The 16,629-nt window shown below is 43.8% G+C and overlaps 1 protein-coding gene and 1 long non-coding RNA gene across 2 annotated transcripts in view; both read left to right on the forward strand.

Annotated features, from left to right (window-relative positions):
* TSPAN5 (tetraspanin 5) overlaps nt 1-16,629 on the forward strand; it is a 165,677-nt gene that overhangs the window by 9,145 nt on the left and 139,903 nt on the right. The window lies entirely within an intron of this gene.
* LOC129151646 (uncharacterized) lies at nt 3,486-10,657 on the forward strand. The gene is made up of 3 exons (XR_008558302.1): nt 3,486-3,506; nt 8,129-8,276; nt 10,621-10,657. It is a non-coding gene; the product is annotated as an uncharacterized LOC129151646 (long non-coding RNA).

Genomic DNA, 16,629 nt, shown 5'->3' on the forward strand with positions numbered 1-16,629 from the left:
ATGCATCCCTTTATGCATAGCAAGTCCCTCCCACTGACTAAGGGTGACTTCCGTAGGATTAGTTGATATTTCACCCCTTTAGAGATATAGCAGCATATGAAGTAAGTCGGGAAACTTCAGTCTTCCTAGCAGGGGATCTGATTCAGTAGGTGGGGATAGGGCCCTGGTATGCCTGTTTTTTGTTTTTTAAATCCCTGCAGGCGATTCTGATGCTTACCTGAGGTGGAGAAGCCCTGGCTTGTTGCTGGCTAGCTGTGGCATCTGTCCCCATTGCTCTCCGGAGGGGACCCTTCACGTGGGGGAGCTGGGAGTGGGCGTGTAGAGTTCTGACCGGAGGGCGGCTGATTTCCCCAGCTTGGGAAGCTCGTGTTCTTTGCTTATGAGAAAAAATAATAATAATAATAACGTGGCCCACTATATCCCTCATGGAATTTTTTATTAAGCCCCAAATGCCAGTTTATTTTTAAATCTGAAAGCAAACCTAGAAACAAAATGAGAACATCGCTTCGAAAGAGAACCACCTGAGCTGCGTTTAGTATCCTAAAAATTAGCATCATATAGGGATCGGCGCTGAGTCCACAGGAGCGAGGAAGACACAGAACTTGGTTCTCTTGGACTTGCCCATCCTGCACACTTCAGCGCGCTGGGCTGGGTCTCAGCGCCACACAGCCAACTGCTCTTCCTTCCCAAACCAGCCTCCGTGTCCAAGGTGCTCGGCTTTGTAGCCTGCTTTTCCCCCGGGGCCTCCAGTACCCTCGTTTTGGGGCTGGGGGGATGGGAATTACTTGCTACCTCTCCACTGCAATTTCATTGAGTTCACTGTGCTCTAATGCCGCAGGAGGGATGTTCCTTCCCTCATATATACTTTATTTTTAAATTCTCACCTGAGGATATTTTTTTCATTGATTTTTAGAGAGAGTGGAAGGGAGAGGGAGAGACACAGAGAGAGAAACATCGATGTGAGAGAGACACATCAATTGGTTGCCTCCTGCACGCCGGGACCCTTTAGTCTGCAGGCCGATGCTCTCTCCACTGAGGTAAATTGTCTAGGGCTCCTCATGTATAATTTTGCAGAACTAACCCTGAGAGCGGACAGTAAAGCAAATACAGGAGACCCAGCCCTGATATTTGTCAGTTTTCTTTAGCAAGAAACGTTTCAATGTAGAATATGAACAGTGAATTTTCCTACTGTTTTCTTGATGTCTTCACTTACCCCCCTTAAAAAATAAATTAGGTATTTGATTATGGCTGGGCTCCTAAAAGAAATACAATTTTGAATAAAAATTGAAATTATCTCTCTGAGATGTTTTACTGGGCATAGAGTCATCATCACTATGAAACACACACACAAATAAACTCCAAATGGCATGCAAAACCTGTGGTTAGCACTCCGATATTATCTGAATGTACATAAAGGATCATTAATTGTGAAATGCAATGTATAATTTTTTCAGTAATGTACTTACCAACCACAGTAACAAAATAGTATTTGGAAATGGATGACAAAACATCACTGAAAACACACAGTGGTATTCCAGAGCCTTCCAGCTACTATTTACAATTTGGATAAGTATTACAAGGCACAGGGCTCTTCTTACTTGTTGAAAATTTTTTCTAACTTATACTTGGCACAAAGGCTCAAATTTCTGAAAATCTGGAGGGAACAGCTGGTGCTCTAATAAATATTCAGGACAGCTATTTTAATGCTTTTTACTTAATTAAGTAGTCCCAATAAAAGGACTACCTAACTTAAGCATTTCTCAAAATATAAGGTTTTGCTTCCAACAAAAATTTCCTCCAACTGTTAATATTTCCCCTGAAGCAGCCTTAAAACTTGATTCTGCCAAGTCAGTACTATAGTTCTGATCACTGTTGAAGTATTTAATACCAAAACTTCGTTTTCCTGTTTTAAGATATAGTTGGATCAGTAGGGCCCAGCCTCTTAACTGTTGAAGACTCCACAGTCATTGGGCTTTTGGGAAAGTTCTTTTGTTGTTGTTGTTGTTGTTAATCCTCACCTGAAGATATGTTTCCATTGATCTTTTAGAGAGAGTGAAAGACAGAGAGAAACACATCCTATTGGTTGCCTCCTGCACACGCCCCGAACTTGGGACCCTTTGGTCCGAAGACCGATGCTCTATCCACTAAGCCAAATTGGCTAGGGTGGGGAAATGCTTTATAAAGTATAGTATTAGAGAGGGAGAAAGGTTCATCCTGAAGTGGGCTTCCTAGTGCTCCTGGGACATGTAGGCAGGCAGAAGAGTCTGGTGGGAAGGAGTTTGGACTTTGAGTATGTCTGGATTTTTACCCAGCTCCAGGCTTGTGACCTTGGACAAGGTTACTCACCCTGCCATCGGTCTCTTCCTCATCTGCAAAGTGGCATTCCTAGCTATAGGGTTAATTAATGTTATTAATAGTAGTATTAATACCTAACAACTGTCTCGGAGTCATGAGGATTAGAGGAGTTAATATGTGTAAAGTGCTTGGATTATGCAAGAGGTGTTAGCAATTATTGTTCTACTAGAGGCCCAGTGCACAAAATTTGTGCATGGGGGGGGGGTGTCCCTCAGCCCTGCCTGCACCCTCTCCAATCTAGGACATCCCTCTCACAATCCGGGACCACTGGCTCCTAACCGCTCACCTGCCTGCCAGCCTGATTGCCCCCTAACCGCTCCCCTGCCGGCCCAATCGCCCACAACTGCCCTCCCCTGCCACAACCCACCTTCTCCGCTGGGATCTGCCTCCTGGGCACAAGGCGGTCAGGACCGGCCTCCTCTGCACTGGGCAGAGCTGTGGGACCCCAAGGCCTCACCGAGCAGAGTGGCTGCCAGGCCCCGCCTCCACTGTGTGCATGGCCATCTTGTGGTGGCCATCTTGTGACGATGTCGTACGCGAGGGCCACCTAGGATTTTATTAGTATAGATTTTCCTCAACACCCATAATTTCTTTTCTTTTTAATTTTTTGCAGAACCATTTAAAATAATCTTACATTGTAACATATTATTTGTTCTCTGTAATGTTCTGCTTACATAAGTACATTCTCCAGATAACTAAAGGGAAGAAGATGTAGCAAATGTTCACAATGATCTTTTCATTGAAATGAATGGCATCTGATTCTTATCATGGATACCAATCTCTGAGTTTCCGTCTATTGTTTGTTGTTAATTTTCCCATTTTTCTTTACCCAGTTTGATTCACTCTTCTTCACTTTCTTTGCAAAACCCAACTGTCTCATATTAGTGTTTTGTACTGGTAAGCATTTTATTAACATTTGTTAAACCTGCTTATTCTGGAAATATCTAGATGGTTGTAACTATATATTTTTAGCTTCTATGATATCATATAAGTCCTATATATTTTGGTCATTGCTTTACTCTGTGTATTTGAAATTCCTTAGGTTTCCACGGGTTTCATCAAGTCAGTAATTGTGTGTCCTTTTCATTGACGCACAGCCAGGATTTTGGCTGACCTACCTGGACCATGGACTGAATGAGTCACCCATCTTGGTAAATGAGTGGCTGCCTGGATTTTCCCTGGGGCATTGATGGGATGCACTGAGAACTGTGCTCTTTTGCCTCCACTACTGTCACCTGACGCAGAAGACCCAGGTTGTCCTATTTCTGAGCATAAGATCTCTCACTGCGCTCAGCTCTGGAGAAAAAGCCAGGGCATGTTAACTGAGTCGGTGCAAAGAGCCTTGTCACTCATTCTCATGCAGAAAGTGTGCAAGAAACCCCAGCCCTAGAAGGTGGAAAGATGAAGGGGAGGGCTGAGTAGAATTTCACTATAGTATTTGTTGGTAAAATGAATGATATATGTGTCATGACAGGATATTTTAGGGGTTTATCTAAAGTAATTTTAGCTTATCCATCACACCACCCACAACACGCTGGTTTAGATTCACTCATTGATCTCACAATCTATTGATGATTTGCAACTGCCCATTGAGAAAGCTCTCAAGTTTCCTTTGTGTGCCGACCTCCTCAACCTGATTCTGGGTAGTGTCTGGAGGATAGCCACCCGATGATCTGAAGCAGTGATGCATCTCAGAGCTCAGTCATTTGCCAACTGCCCGCATGGTTTGGGACAAACTTGTGCCACCCCAGAGTTCCTCAGACTTTAATGTGCATACAGTTGACACCGGGATCTTGTTGAAGACATAGATTCTGATTCAGTAGGTGTGAGAGAGGCCAAAGACCAGGCACCTTGAATAAGCCCCCAGCGGAGGCAGCAACTGCTGGTCCACTGATCTCATTTTGAGTTGCAAGGATCTAGATCACTTCAAAATTATTTTATTTTAAATTGACTTCGTTTTTAAAGCTTAAATACATTTCTTTTAAAAGAAAACTTGAAAACTATTACTGTTCCAAATGCATACAATAACAATAATGTGGCTTATAACCTTCTAGGTAGCTATCGGTGCCAGGCAGATTTTCCTTTGTTACAGTGGAGATTAACAAGGGCGCAGCGTTGGTTAATGGAGACTTCGTCCCTGACTAGAAGAGAGGATTAAAAGAGAGAACCGGAAATGACTTTCTTATTCAAAGTTATTTAATGCTATATTCTAAAATTGTCTCCTCCAGCTCCCCAGGTCACCTGGGAATCACACGTTGGGAAACACAGCTTTTAAGTAGTTCGCAGGGAGGCATGCATTTATAAGCTGAAACCTATTAGTGAGATGGATGAATCTCTAGCGGTAAAGTGGTTGGGGGACCTGTTGAAATTTTTGCCTACTCCAGGTTGTTTCCTGTCAGGAAAAAAGAAGGGCATCCCCCATTGCTAATCCCAGGCCCGGTAAGTAGTTAGCTGCATCTTAGGTATAAAAAGGAAAATACTTCGGAAAATTATATCTCAGGCTAACAGGGAGTCAACCTTAAATACGTAGGAAATCGCCCTGGCCCATGTAGCTCACTTGATTGGAGTGTCTGTGCACTGAATGGCCTCGGGTTTGATTCCCGGTCAGGGTACATGCCTAGTTTGTGGATTCAGTGAGTCTTTCTCACATTTGAAGCATCCATCTTATATAAAAACTGCTGTTTGAAATTTTAACCCTGCTATTTGGCTTCTGTAAATGCTTGCTCGCTTAAATAATAAGGAAAATAAGACGACTCCCACTTCAGAGAGGCCATTAAACCTTCCCCGGACGGACGAAATTATCAGGCCTCTGGTTGAGGTCTCAAGGCCCCAGCACATGGGGTTCTTTAAGAACTTGCAAAAGGGGCCGGAAACACCCCATATTTGGGAGACAAAGAAGGTAAAAAACATATAAATAGGGAAAATTCCTCCATGTTGGGGCCCAGAATTTGAGAGACATTTTCCTTTGGACCCGCGCGTAATAAATGTAACTCCATCTCTCTAAGTGTTGCTTGGTTCTTTGGTTTTCTGTAACACATTGATGTTTCTTTCTCTCTCTCCCTCTCCCTCTTCTCTCTCCCTCTCCCTCTCCCTCTCCCTCCCTCCCTCCCTCCCTTTCTTTCTCCCCTCTCTCACCCCATCCCTCCCTCCCTCTCCCTTCCTCCTTCTCTAAAATTAATATAAATAAATAAATACTTAGGAAATCTACCTCAGTGGCTTTTATTCTCTGCTCCTTCCTTTCATCTTCAAGTTAGTATTGATTATGTTCAATTTTTGAATAAGTCCATTTGATGCATTTTTTAGAATAGGACACTTTATGCTTTTCTATTGTAAAAACAATTCAGCAACATCAATACACCTTTCTTTAAGGGGAAAAATTTTACCACAATCCCAATAATACTTTCTTTTGGTTCAGTTGTAGTAAAAGTGGAGACTCTTAGTCAAATGCTCTAAGAGCCGTGAACAAATACCCCAGAAAAAAACAATAAAAAAGAAAAACATTTTAAAGATTCAGTTCACTTACAAGGATTGGAATTTAGCAAACCTCAGTTACTTACGTTTGTAAAGGAAAAATGTGCTTTTCCATCACTACCTTTTAAGCATTTTTTTTCTGACTTCACTGGCATTTCCCCCTCCAGATAACATTTACTAGTAGAGTGTTTTCAACAGACAGAACAAATACCTTGTGAATAAACATCAATTTCACACAACCAAAAACAAAACAAAAAATCGATAAATCTGCTTTAGGCATTTGAGAGAAACCCTGTACTTGAAAAGGAGTTATAGTGTTTTAAGGAAATGAAAAACAAAAACTCAAAAAAAACCTGACTCCTAGCTCTAAATGTTTCTCAACATGACCTTAAGGTACACAGAAAAATGTAGTTGGGAACTTTCTGAGCTCCTGGTTTATTGTTGGTGTCCACATGGCAACTCATGGGAGAAATGCTACCTAAGACATTTATTTATTTATTTACTTCTTTTATATTATACTTTTATTTATTTTTTAAAATTTATCTTTATTGTTGAAAGTATTACAGATGTCCCCTCTTTTCCCCCACTGACTCCTTCCACCCTCCCTAGGCCTTCACTGCACTATTGTCTGTGTCCATGGGTTATGCATATATGCATATAATTTTTTTGTTTAATCTCTGTCTGCCCCCATGCCCCATTCTAGTATATATATTTTTTAATCTTATAACTGGAATCCTAGGGAAAATAGTGTTTCTTTGATACCACTTCTTTCATCTTCATCTATTGGTTTTTGAAAGAATAAATTGAATGAAGAGATGGCTAGATGATAGAGTTATATGTGGCATTTTCATTTTTTCCTGAGTCTGCAAGATTTAATAATGCCTAATATTTTTACTATGTGCTTTGAGAGTTTTAAAGTTGCTCTCCAGTGAGGATTTAACATTATTGTATGTAAGCTGCCAAAATAGTGTTTTACTTACCATTTTAAAAAATGCAGAATATTTTAGAAATGAAAGGATTGGGGTCACTAAAAGATTGAAATATCTTTTCTATTTTGTGAAACACATATATGTTTCATTTAGATAATATATACTTTAAAATCCAAGGGTATATATCAATATCATATATCCTTCATGTATATTATGTATTGATCTATATCTTAGCATTTTGTTGTTGTTGTTAAGAACATATGTGTTCTCTTTGGGAAAAGGAAAGCTACCATATCATCTCAGAACAACTTCATTTGCATAGAAGACTGAAATTTCATTATCACAGTACATACTATAAATATGCAAACTAAATGAAATTTTCTTTTAAGTTAAAAATAAAAACAGAGATTACTTTTAGTATTTAAGAAGACATAGTAGGCCGAAACCAGTTTGGCTCAGTGGATAGAGCGTCGGCCTGCGGACTGAAAGGTCTCAGGTTCGATTCCGGTCAAGGGCATGTACCTTGGTTGCGGACACATCCCCAGTAGGAGGTGTGCAGGAGGCAGCTGATCGATGTTTCTCTATCATCGATGTTTCTAACTCTCTATCCCTCTCTCTTCCTCTCTGTAAAAAATCAATAAAATATATTAAAAAAAAGAAGAAGACATAGCAGGAAGAAAGACTATTATTGTATTTTTTTGTTCCTAGATGAAGATGAGGAAATAAAGTCTTTGCACTGTGAAATTACTACATTTTAGCTGGAGGCACTAACAGATCATTAATTATTGTTAAGAACCTTCCAAGTGCAGTTTTAAAATTTTAAGTGTTCTTTCTATTTAATTTCCCCCTTTTCTTCTCCCTTCTTTCTGTGATTTCAATTCCAAATTTAGAAGACAGGGTGTTGTTGTTTTTTTGCTTTTAGAAAAGCTAAATCTCCTCTTTAAAAGGTTAACCTGCTGATGAAGGATATATGATATATGATTACTTTGAGCAGAAATGCAAATACTTAATTCAGTGTTCTTGTGGGTCATTTTAGTGCCCACATATTGGAATTATCTTTTAATTGGTCTTCTGCGGTCCTGACTATATAATCTTAGAATTTATGTGTTGAAAGGGACCTTAAAAATCACTTAGCCCTCTAGTTTTTTTACCTCTTTTCCCTAATCTTCCTCCCTCTCCAATCTTTCCCCCCCTCCACCTCCCAAGCAAAATTCTAAGCAAAGCCCCCAATTTATAAAGCAGGGAACAGCTGCTATTCTGGGAGCTTAGCGTCTCAGTGGGCTCAGCCATTCTCAGGCTCGCTGCTCAGGGAGAGTGTGTAGAGGGGACAACGGGAGAGAAGGCATCTGTTCACCATTTATACATTGAACTAGGATGAAGTCGGCGTTTGGCCTGTGTGTCTGAAGGCTGTGTGCACGCCAGTTGCCCAAATTTCCAGGTCCCAGCACTTGGACGCCATGCAGTTCTACGAAGCCGTTTTGGCGCAGTCATTTTGATTAACATCAACCTTGCTTATGTTGAGTAAGTATTCAGGTTATTTATTATGTATTACTCTTGTGCTTTGGAATGAGCAGGCTCAAAAACTGCTTCATATGGATTCCACATGTGGCTTTTAAGTTAGCAGAAACGCAAAGGCTTCCAATTAATTTGCACATAAAGTCTTGCATATTGAATAGATTAAACTTGATGGCATAGGTATTATTTGAAATTCTTTGTCATCTCGAATATTGTTCATATTTCACTTAACCGAGCTATTAGATGTTTGAAGATTCTGTGGTGATGAACTTAATCTATGAATTCACATATGTCCTATTTGGTTTCTTTTATTACTGAATGCATACACTCATGGAATTAATTTTGTTGTTTGTTATGCACTGATGAGCTCCAGATAGTACGAGGTAATATTTTAAAAAGGGTGGGGGGAGGTTGTTCTTTATTTCTAACCTTTCCTGCCCCCACCCCCAAAGCTAGGCGTTGACTCTTGCAACATAAAAGATGGTGATTAAGAGACTACTAGGGTCCGATATTGGCCTTGATATTTTCTGAGCTGTGTAACCATGAACAATGACTTCATCACGCTGAACTGTTCCTTTTGGGCAAAACATGGGTACCAGTAGAGCCTACCTCTGGGAAAATTGTAGAGACTCAATGAGACGACACAGGCACAACTCCGAGAGGGTGCGTGCTCCGTGAATGCTGACACTGTGATCCAGGGCGGAGTAGGTGACCACAGCACAGACGCAGGCTTTGGTTCATTATCACCCAGGAAAGGTGTTGCCCGTGTCTGGGAACCTCAACTTCCCATGTCAGGGAAGTGCAGTCTGTGTGATAGAACTTGCCACTCAGGCAAGGCTCTGTTGCTTTCCTGTTCTCCTTCACTCACTGGCGGAGATCGTATCTCCACGCTTTCCTTTGGCAACTGGATCCCTGAGCCATTTCTAGCCGGGGCAGCTGCTCTATTCCCCTCTCTTTTGGACCTTCACTTCCTCTCCTGTGTAGCTGCAGCTGTCCACCAGGCCCACCCCTGGCTGACCTGCCCAGCCCTCTGTTTCCATATCACAAATGTCCCCATGTCTCATGTCTTGCCTTGAGGGTCATTTCTGGGTTTTGTTTTTTTTTAAATGGTAGTATAGGTAGAGCATTACAGTTCCAACAAAAATAATATGAATATGGCTGGAAAAAACCTAAAATATAGTAGATATCCAATAATTATTGAAATAAGTTAGTTGAATCTAAAGTAATTTGCTTCACTTAGGAACAAAATTAATATCCATTTGGGCCCCTCTGCAAAAATGTGTTATGCACAAGTATGCTGGTTAATTTATTAATAAGTAATTTATTTTGCGATAATTACAGATTTTCTAATTTAATTCATATTTACATGCTTACAGGTTTTTGTTACAAATGGTGTTTGTGGGCTATTGAACTTTAAGCAACCAGGTATCTTACCTGGTTTTTCAGTATATGGGAAGTAAGAAATGTAAGTCTGAAAAGTCACTGACATGATAATGAAAGGAAGCTGCCTCCTTCTCTGAAGTTAGTACCTTTCAGAGTGTGAGCATGTGCCACGTGGAACCTCGCCTCCTTGTTTTTTGTTTTCTGACCTGTCACAAGTGGTTTCTCTTCCTTTAACTGCATCGACGAAGATTTCGGGGACTAAAGTTTTGCCCAGATTGAGATCAGCTTCTATCCTGTCCATGATTCATTTATTAGTTTTTTAAAGTACATTTTTAAGCAAAGATAAGTTTCAAAGGAAGAGGGGGTGAAACAAAGGAGGGGGAGATACAAAGGCTGCATTGAGGGGAGATGTGCTTGGGGGATCCCAGACTATGCCATTGGACTGAACGATTACATTATGGGTGTTTCAAAGTACCCCTCCAGTGAGGGGCGTTTGCTGCTGATTTTACAATTCATGACATGAAGGCTGTAGTGGGAATTCTTGTGGAGCAGTTGCTGGGTCTGTGAACCCCCTAAGGGTGGTCGTCTCCATTTAGGAATACACACAGGTTGTTGGGAGACACTCCTGCACAGGTCTCTTGTGTTTTTTAATGTCCTGCTGGGTGTGCCAAGAATGCTCTTTGCTGGGCCATTTCTTAGGGTTATGTTTGCAGCGAGCAGCCTTGAAGCATGAGGTGATGTCTCTCTTGGGAGCAAAGAACAACCTCACTGCTTAGTAAAAAGCAGCAGGTTCCCCGAGCACAGGCTCCTCAGCGGTGATGTGGACTTGAAACAGCCCGTGCAGCTCCCATCCGGGCCCCTCCGCGCCACCCCCATTAGAATCTGGGGGCCAGGAGGACTGACACAAACATGATGCTTGTGTTGCCTGCTGTGCCGTGAATAATAAAGTCCTTTGTCTCTGCACCAGGAGTCGTGTGTCTTCTGCCAGCTTCCATGGATGCAGACATACCTCAGAGATATTACGGGTTTTGTTCCAGACCACCACAATAAAGCGAGTCTCGCTATAAAAGGAGTCGTAACGTTTTGCTGGTGGAGCGCCTTGCCTTCCATTTTAAAACACGCAACATCTGTGATGCACAGTAAAGAGAAGCACAATACATCGAGGTATGCCTGTGCCTTGTAGGTAGGGTAAAAGCAAATCAAAGCCAGATGCAGGTGTACCGTGTAAAGGCTGAAGGAATACACAGCCAGTTCAATGTGTTCAGACGTGTCCTGTTTGGAACATAATCACGTGGGCCTAACCTGCAAATCACCGGGTTAAGAAGGTGGTGGTGAGTGGCTCCTCAGAGCTCCTCAGGTCTCGAAGGCCTGAGAGGGCTTCTCAGGCACATGGTCTCTGTGGCCCTGGCCAGTATGTCTCCAGGGAGCTAAGGCGTGGTGGCAGCAGGAATTGTGGGTCCTGAGTTAGAGGGACGGTGTGAAACAGACACCTGTGAGTGGCTGGCTGATTTGGAGAGTGCGGAACCACAGCCTCCAGGGTTCCGGGTGGCCGGGGGAGGACCGCCCAGCAGGCTTGGAGCCTAGGCAGTCCTGGCGGGCACTGAGGGACAAGATGCAGAGCTTGCCAGACATCTGGCCCGAAAGAATAGACAGAGGTGGGGCAGCCCGGGCCAGGGCAGCGGGCCAGGGCCGAGAGAGGCGGGAGGAGCCGCCTCAGAAACAACTTGGCTCTGCTGCAGCTGGACCAGGGCAGAGCAATTGTTTGCATTTGGTATTTGCAGAATGAATTTGTTTTCAAGCAATCAGTTAACCAACCCATTGGAAAATGACACTGAGATCACCTGCACGCTGGTTTGGGCATTTAGAGAAGCATTCATCATTAACCCCCGCGGCACCGACGAAAGCCAAGGAAGAGCGTTTGCTCAGAACAGTATTTTTTGTTTCTGTTTTTTCCTCTGTAACATACCCGTGAACGGGTGTTTACCTGTTACCTGCACTAGGTGCTCGCTCCTTCCCCATCAAAAGAACCAAGTCTCTGTGGTCATGAAGCCTGACATGAAGAGTCTGGAGCTACGGCTCTCCGAGCTCCAACATGGGAGATGAGATGTTGAAACCCCGCTCCCATGGTTTCCAACACGAATCTTACTGGCATTCAGTCAGAACCAAATTCTAAATTATGTTTTTCATCTGTTTGATAATATGTGAAAGTGATTAACTGCCTGCAGCCACCAGCTTAGATCATGATGGCGTCTGGAATCGAGTGCTTCGTGGCTTAAGTAAGAAATTGATCAGGAAGTGGATTTTAATGGGGCGATACCTGAGGGAGTGACCCCCTCTCCCCAGGGGCGCCACCGCTGATAGCTATGCAGGCTGTGAACTGCACAGCCCCCGGGGCGAGCGCGATGCTCCCGGGAGTAGTCCAGTGTGGCTACTTGCTATGCGCTGGGCAGTCATCCAAAGGTTAAATAGTGGCATATAAGATGGGTCATCTTTTTTTTTTTTAAAAAAATATATTTTATTGATTTTTACAGAGAGGAAGGGAGAGGGATAGAGTGTTAGAAACATCGATGAGAGAGAAAATCGATCAGCTGCCTCCTGCACACCCCCCACTGGGGATGTGCCCGCAACCAAGGTACATGCCCTTGACCGGAATCGAACCTGGGACCCTTGAGTCCATAGGCCGATGCTCTATCCACTGAGCCAAACCAGTTAGGGCAAGATAGGCGATCTTTTAAGTTGAATGGGTTCAGACCTGTGGTTAGTACCACCTGTGCCTTACACCTCTTGAAAGGAGCCTGGCGGTGGTGAGGGTGGTGAGGTTTGGGGCTGGGAGCTCCTTGCCAAGGGCGATGGTTTCTCAGTCTGACCGGGACTGCTCGGGTGCCTGAGGACTATGCAGACTGGGCCAAGGAATCAGTCCAGGGTCCACTCTTTTTATATTTTTATTTTTTTATCCTCACTCGAGGATATGTTTATTGATTTTTTAGAAAGGAGGGGAGCAGAGAGAGAGACAGAGACAGAGAAACAATGATGTGAGAAACATCCTGTATGCCTCGATCTGGGATTGAACCTGCAACCTAGGTTTGTGCCCTGACCTAGGGAATCGAACCCGTAACTTTTGGTGTATGTGACGATACTCTAACCAACTGAGCTGCCTGACCAGGGCAGGGTTCGCTCTTCACTGGACTCAAGGAGCCCAAAAGACTTGTGGCTGCCTAGCCTCTGTTACTGCACCCTTGAACAAGTCAACCATTTGTTCGCTTATGCCAGGGGTCCGCAAACTGCGGCTCGCAGCCACCCTTTACCTCTTTGCACACAATATGCCACAATTGCCTAATCCTCACAGCTTCCAACTACACGGTAACGTTTAGTCTAGCAGTGGTCGGCAAACTCATTAGTCAACAGAGCGGCAAACCGCGGCTCGCGAGTCGCATGTGGCTCGTGAGCCGCAGTTTGCCCACCACTGGCTTATGCTAATGGATGAAGGAGCTTGCTCACTCATGTTCAAAATAATTAACCCTCACTTGTAAGTAATTGTCTGCAATTATCATTGACTCTTGAAACCAGTATATTTGTTATCAAAAAGAAATGCTGCCAACCAAATATTTTCAGTTTCTTGATACAGTTACTTCGCTTTCTTTTATACTGTGAAATGTTAAGCTAGTTCAATGTACAGATAATAGAGATCATTTTTAGATGGGAAGTTATTTTAATGCATACCTCTGCAAGTAATTTTAGGACAGAAAGGCCAAGTATTAACACACAAACTTTCATTCACCCTTCTGAAGGCCACCTCCCCATAACACTTAAAATTCTGCAGGCTGGATTTAGGATTTGGGTGGGTACAAAGGGTTTGGGAATGGGCCTCAGCCCCACCCCATGGAGACACACCCGTGTTGCCTTCTACTACAGCCTCGTTTGTTCTATTTGCATTTTGATACCTGTAGGACCAGGAGAACTTCCATCCTTAGAGCTAGGCAGAGTTACCAGCCCCCAGTCTGTTCCCGGGGTGAGCTGACAACCTCCCGGGAAGCCTGGAGGACAGACACACGTATCACTCCCGTCCCCCCTTCCCCGCGCACAAGCGGCTACATCGGACAGAGGGTTTTGACTTGTAGAAGAGAGGGGGTTTAACTTGTAGAAGAGAGCCTCGGCATCCTAAGGTCTGGGTTTGAACCTCACTTCTGTTACTGTCTAGCCATCTTACCCCGGCTCATTTTAAGCTAGGTCTCCTCGGAAGTGAAGTGCGTGTGCTGGGAAACAGTTCTCCACGGAGCGCTCGTGTTTCTGTGCATCCTGCAAGCTGAGGTACTGACTGCCTTTGTTCTGGGCTGTCTTTTCAGAGATGTTTGTATAGTAAAAAGCCCTGGAAGGTACATGCCCCAGAGAAAACAACGTGGCTTCCACAAGCTCAGGGGTCCTCTGTTGTAGCGGAGTTCACCCTGGGAGCCCTCTTTGCAATGTCCCGCGGGAGCTGTTACTCAGAGGAACTGGCGCAAATGCTGGCACTGTGGCTAGGGCTCTTGATTTGCCGAAAACCCCTGTTTGTCATGGACCCAGGAGTTTCGTGTCTCCTGCCGGTGTCTGTGAAACTGGTGGGCTAAGGTGTTAGCTTGTACTAGCAAGGAGGTTAAAATCTCTGGCCCTGAACAGCACTGCAAGCAATACTACTTGCCATCTTGTGTTCCCTTTCCACCACCTGTCTCTGCCTTGGCTCAGGATGTGACCTTTTCTCACTTGCGTTATTGTAGTGCTCCCTTCCTCCCCCAGCATTCCTTTCTCTCCACGCTCCTGCAGGGCGATTTCCCTAGGGGAAATTTGATGGTGTCACACTTCCCTGCCTTAAAAACTTAAATGCTTCTTAATTTGGACAGAATTAAAACCAATCTGTTATAGGGATCTTACCTGTTTCTGACGTCCCATGTTCATATGTTCTTTCCCAGCTGTGCCTGTGTGAAGCAAAGAGGTGGGCGTATTTAATGTCCATTATAAAATATTCAGGTTCCCGAAGGTCAGGGGTCCTCTGCTGTGATGCAGTCTGCTGTGTTTGTCAAGGTCACCCGGTCCTCTTCCCGTCACCCTGTGGGAATTGGGGCTTAGGAACGGTGAATCGTGAACGTATGTTTCCTGACTGTAATTCGGCGCTTACCTCTGCTTCCAATAACATTTCCTCATTTCTGTCTACCTTCTACCAAAAGAATGGTATCTGCCATAAAGATGGGAAAGAATGAAGAGGTCACGAGTGCAGAGCACTTACCTCAGGGCCTGGTTCGCTGCTGCAGTTGTTCTTACAAGAGTTCCTTACAGTTTTGCAACCTTTGGGAACTCTTTGTCGCGCTCCCTCCACCCCCACCACACCCCGCCATTCAGGTACCTCTCCTTTAGCCACTTAGTCCTTTAGCATATTTTCTTCAGAGCTCTTTCAGACATAGTTTTCAAATCATCAGAAACACACCAGAATCTATTATAATACTGAAAAGGAGTTTATCTGTTTTCCTTCTGACCCATTGAATGGCATCGATAGAAGGGGTCTGTGGAATTCTCTTATAAAGAGTGCCAACCAGGCATAGCGCCTTTTTTAGTTTGATTGAGTGGCTCTAAGTTTTGTTTTGTTTTGCAGTCTCTCTCTCCCCGCCCCGCCCCCCTCCTTTGAACTCCCTATTTTCTACCTGAAGGTCTTTGATGTACAACAAATTGTTTCTAAAGGATAAATCAAAGGTGGGTATAGATGGTTAATAGACAAGCTGGCTATTAAGTTGTTTCACAAGCTGTCAAATCGTGGATTGTGTTCTGTCTGGCTAAGTCCACCATTGGAACCATTTTAAACAGTGGTGAAAATAAAAAGACATAGTCAACAAATCCCTCCCTCATGTAGGAATTACATTGTTTGCTTGCCACGGCGGCCTTTTTGGTGTTTATTCGGTTACGGCACCCATTTCCCCCTGGTCCTTGAGGTCCTGGGGCATCGGACTTGCGTGGGGTTTCATTCTAGGTCGCGGCAAGGCCCGGCTCCTAGAGGGCATTCCCTAAATTGTTCTGAATGCATGAATGACCGAATAAGAAGGCGTGTGAGTGCTTAGTAAACTATAAAACATTAGCCAACTGTGAACTAACTTTCCCCCCTTCTCCGATGCGGGAAGATGTGCTGGTGCCGGAGTGGTGCTGACCGTGGAGATTTGGGGGGATGGAAGATGCCCGGTCTGCGTGGCTTCCTCTCTGCTTGTGTTTCTGTCCTCTCCACCTCCCTCCCTGAAAGGTCAGCACGCCTGGCTGTGACCCACTTTAGTTCAAACATGGAGGGATTTCCAAAGAATAGGCATGTTTTGCAAACTCTTTTTCACCACCTCCAGTTGGATTTCTATTCCCTTTAATCCTCTCCACCTAAATCTCACCACCTCTATTCTGGTCTTCATTTGGAGAAATTTATCTCAGACACCATTTTTCCTCCCAGAGCCACAAACCCCTCCTTTGTGTTTCCTAGATACTTTCTGGGCCCCCCTTTTGAGTTAGGGTGTGTCTGGTAAGATAAAGTGGTGGCGGCTATATATTTTAAAATATTGCTACTGAGACAAAGCATCTAACACAGGATCCCCGCCCCCCTGTTTATGGACTTCTTTTATATTAAATATTTTATCCATTTAATGAATTTATTTTATTGCAAATAATTACTCAAAAAAGAAAAAAAAGTGGGTATAGAAGAAAAAGTGCATGCATTTGCGTGTCAGTTGACAGTGTTTGAATATTTGAAATGAAAACTTCTCTAGGAAATCTGGGACGTGACTCTCTTGGGTCGGAAAACTGTATACTGTGATCCGGACTTTGGTCCCAGACAGTTTTCCTTTGTTGGCGTATGTAGGGCAAGGTGAAAAGCCCCTTGTCCCCATCGGTCCCAGAGATGGCACACGGAGGAGCGCTCACTCCCTACCACTTGAGCCTGTGGTAGATCTTGCTATCTGAGTGCATATTTGCCTGCTTG

This window comes from Eptesicus fuscus, chromosome 2 (genome assembly GCF_027574615.1).
Source record: "Eptesicus fuscus isolate TK198812 chromosome 2, DD_ASM_mEF_20220401, whole genome shotgun sequence".
NCBI lineage: Eukaryota > Metazoa > Chordata > Mammalia > Chiroptera > Vespertilionidae > Eptesicus > Eptesicus fuscus.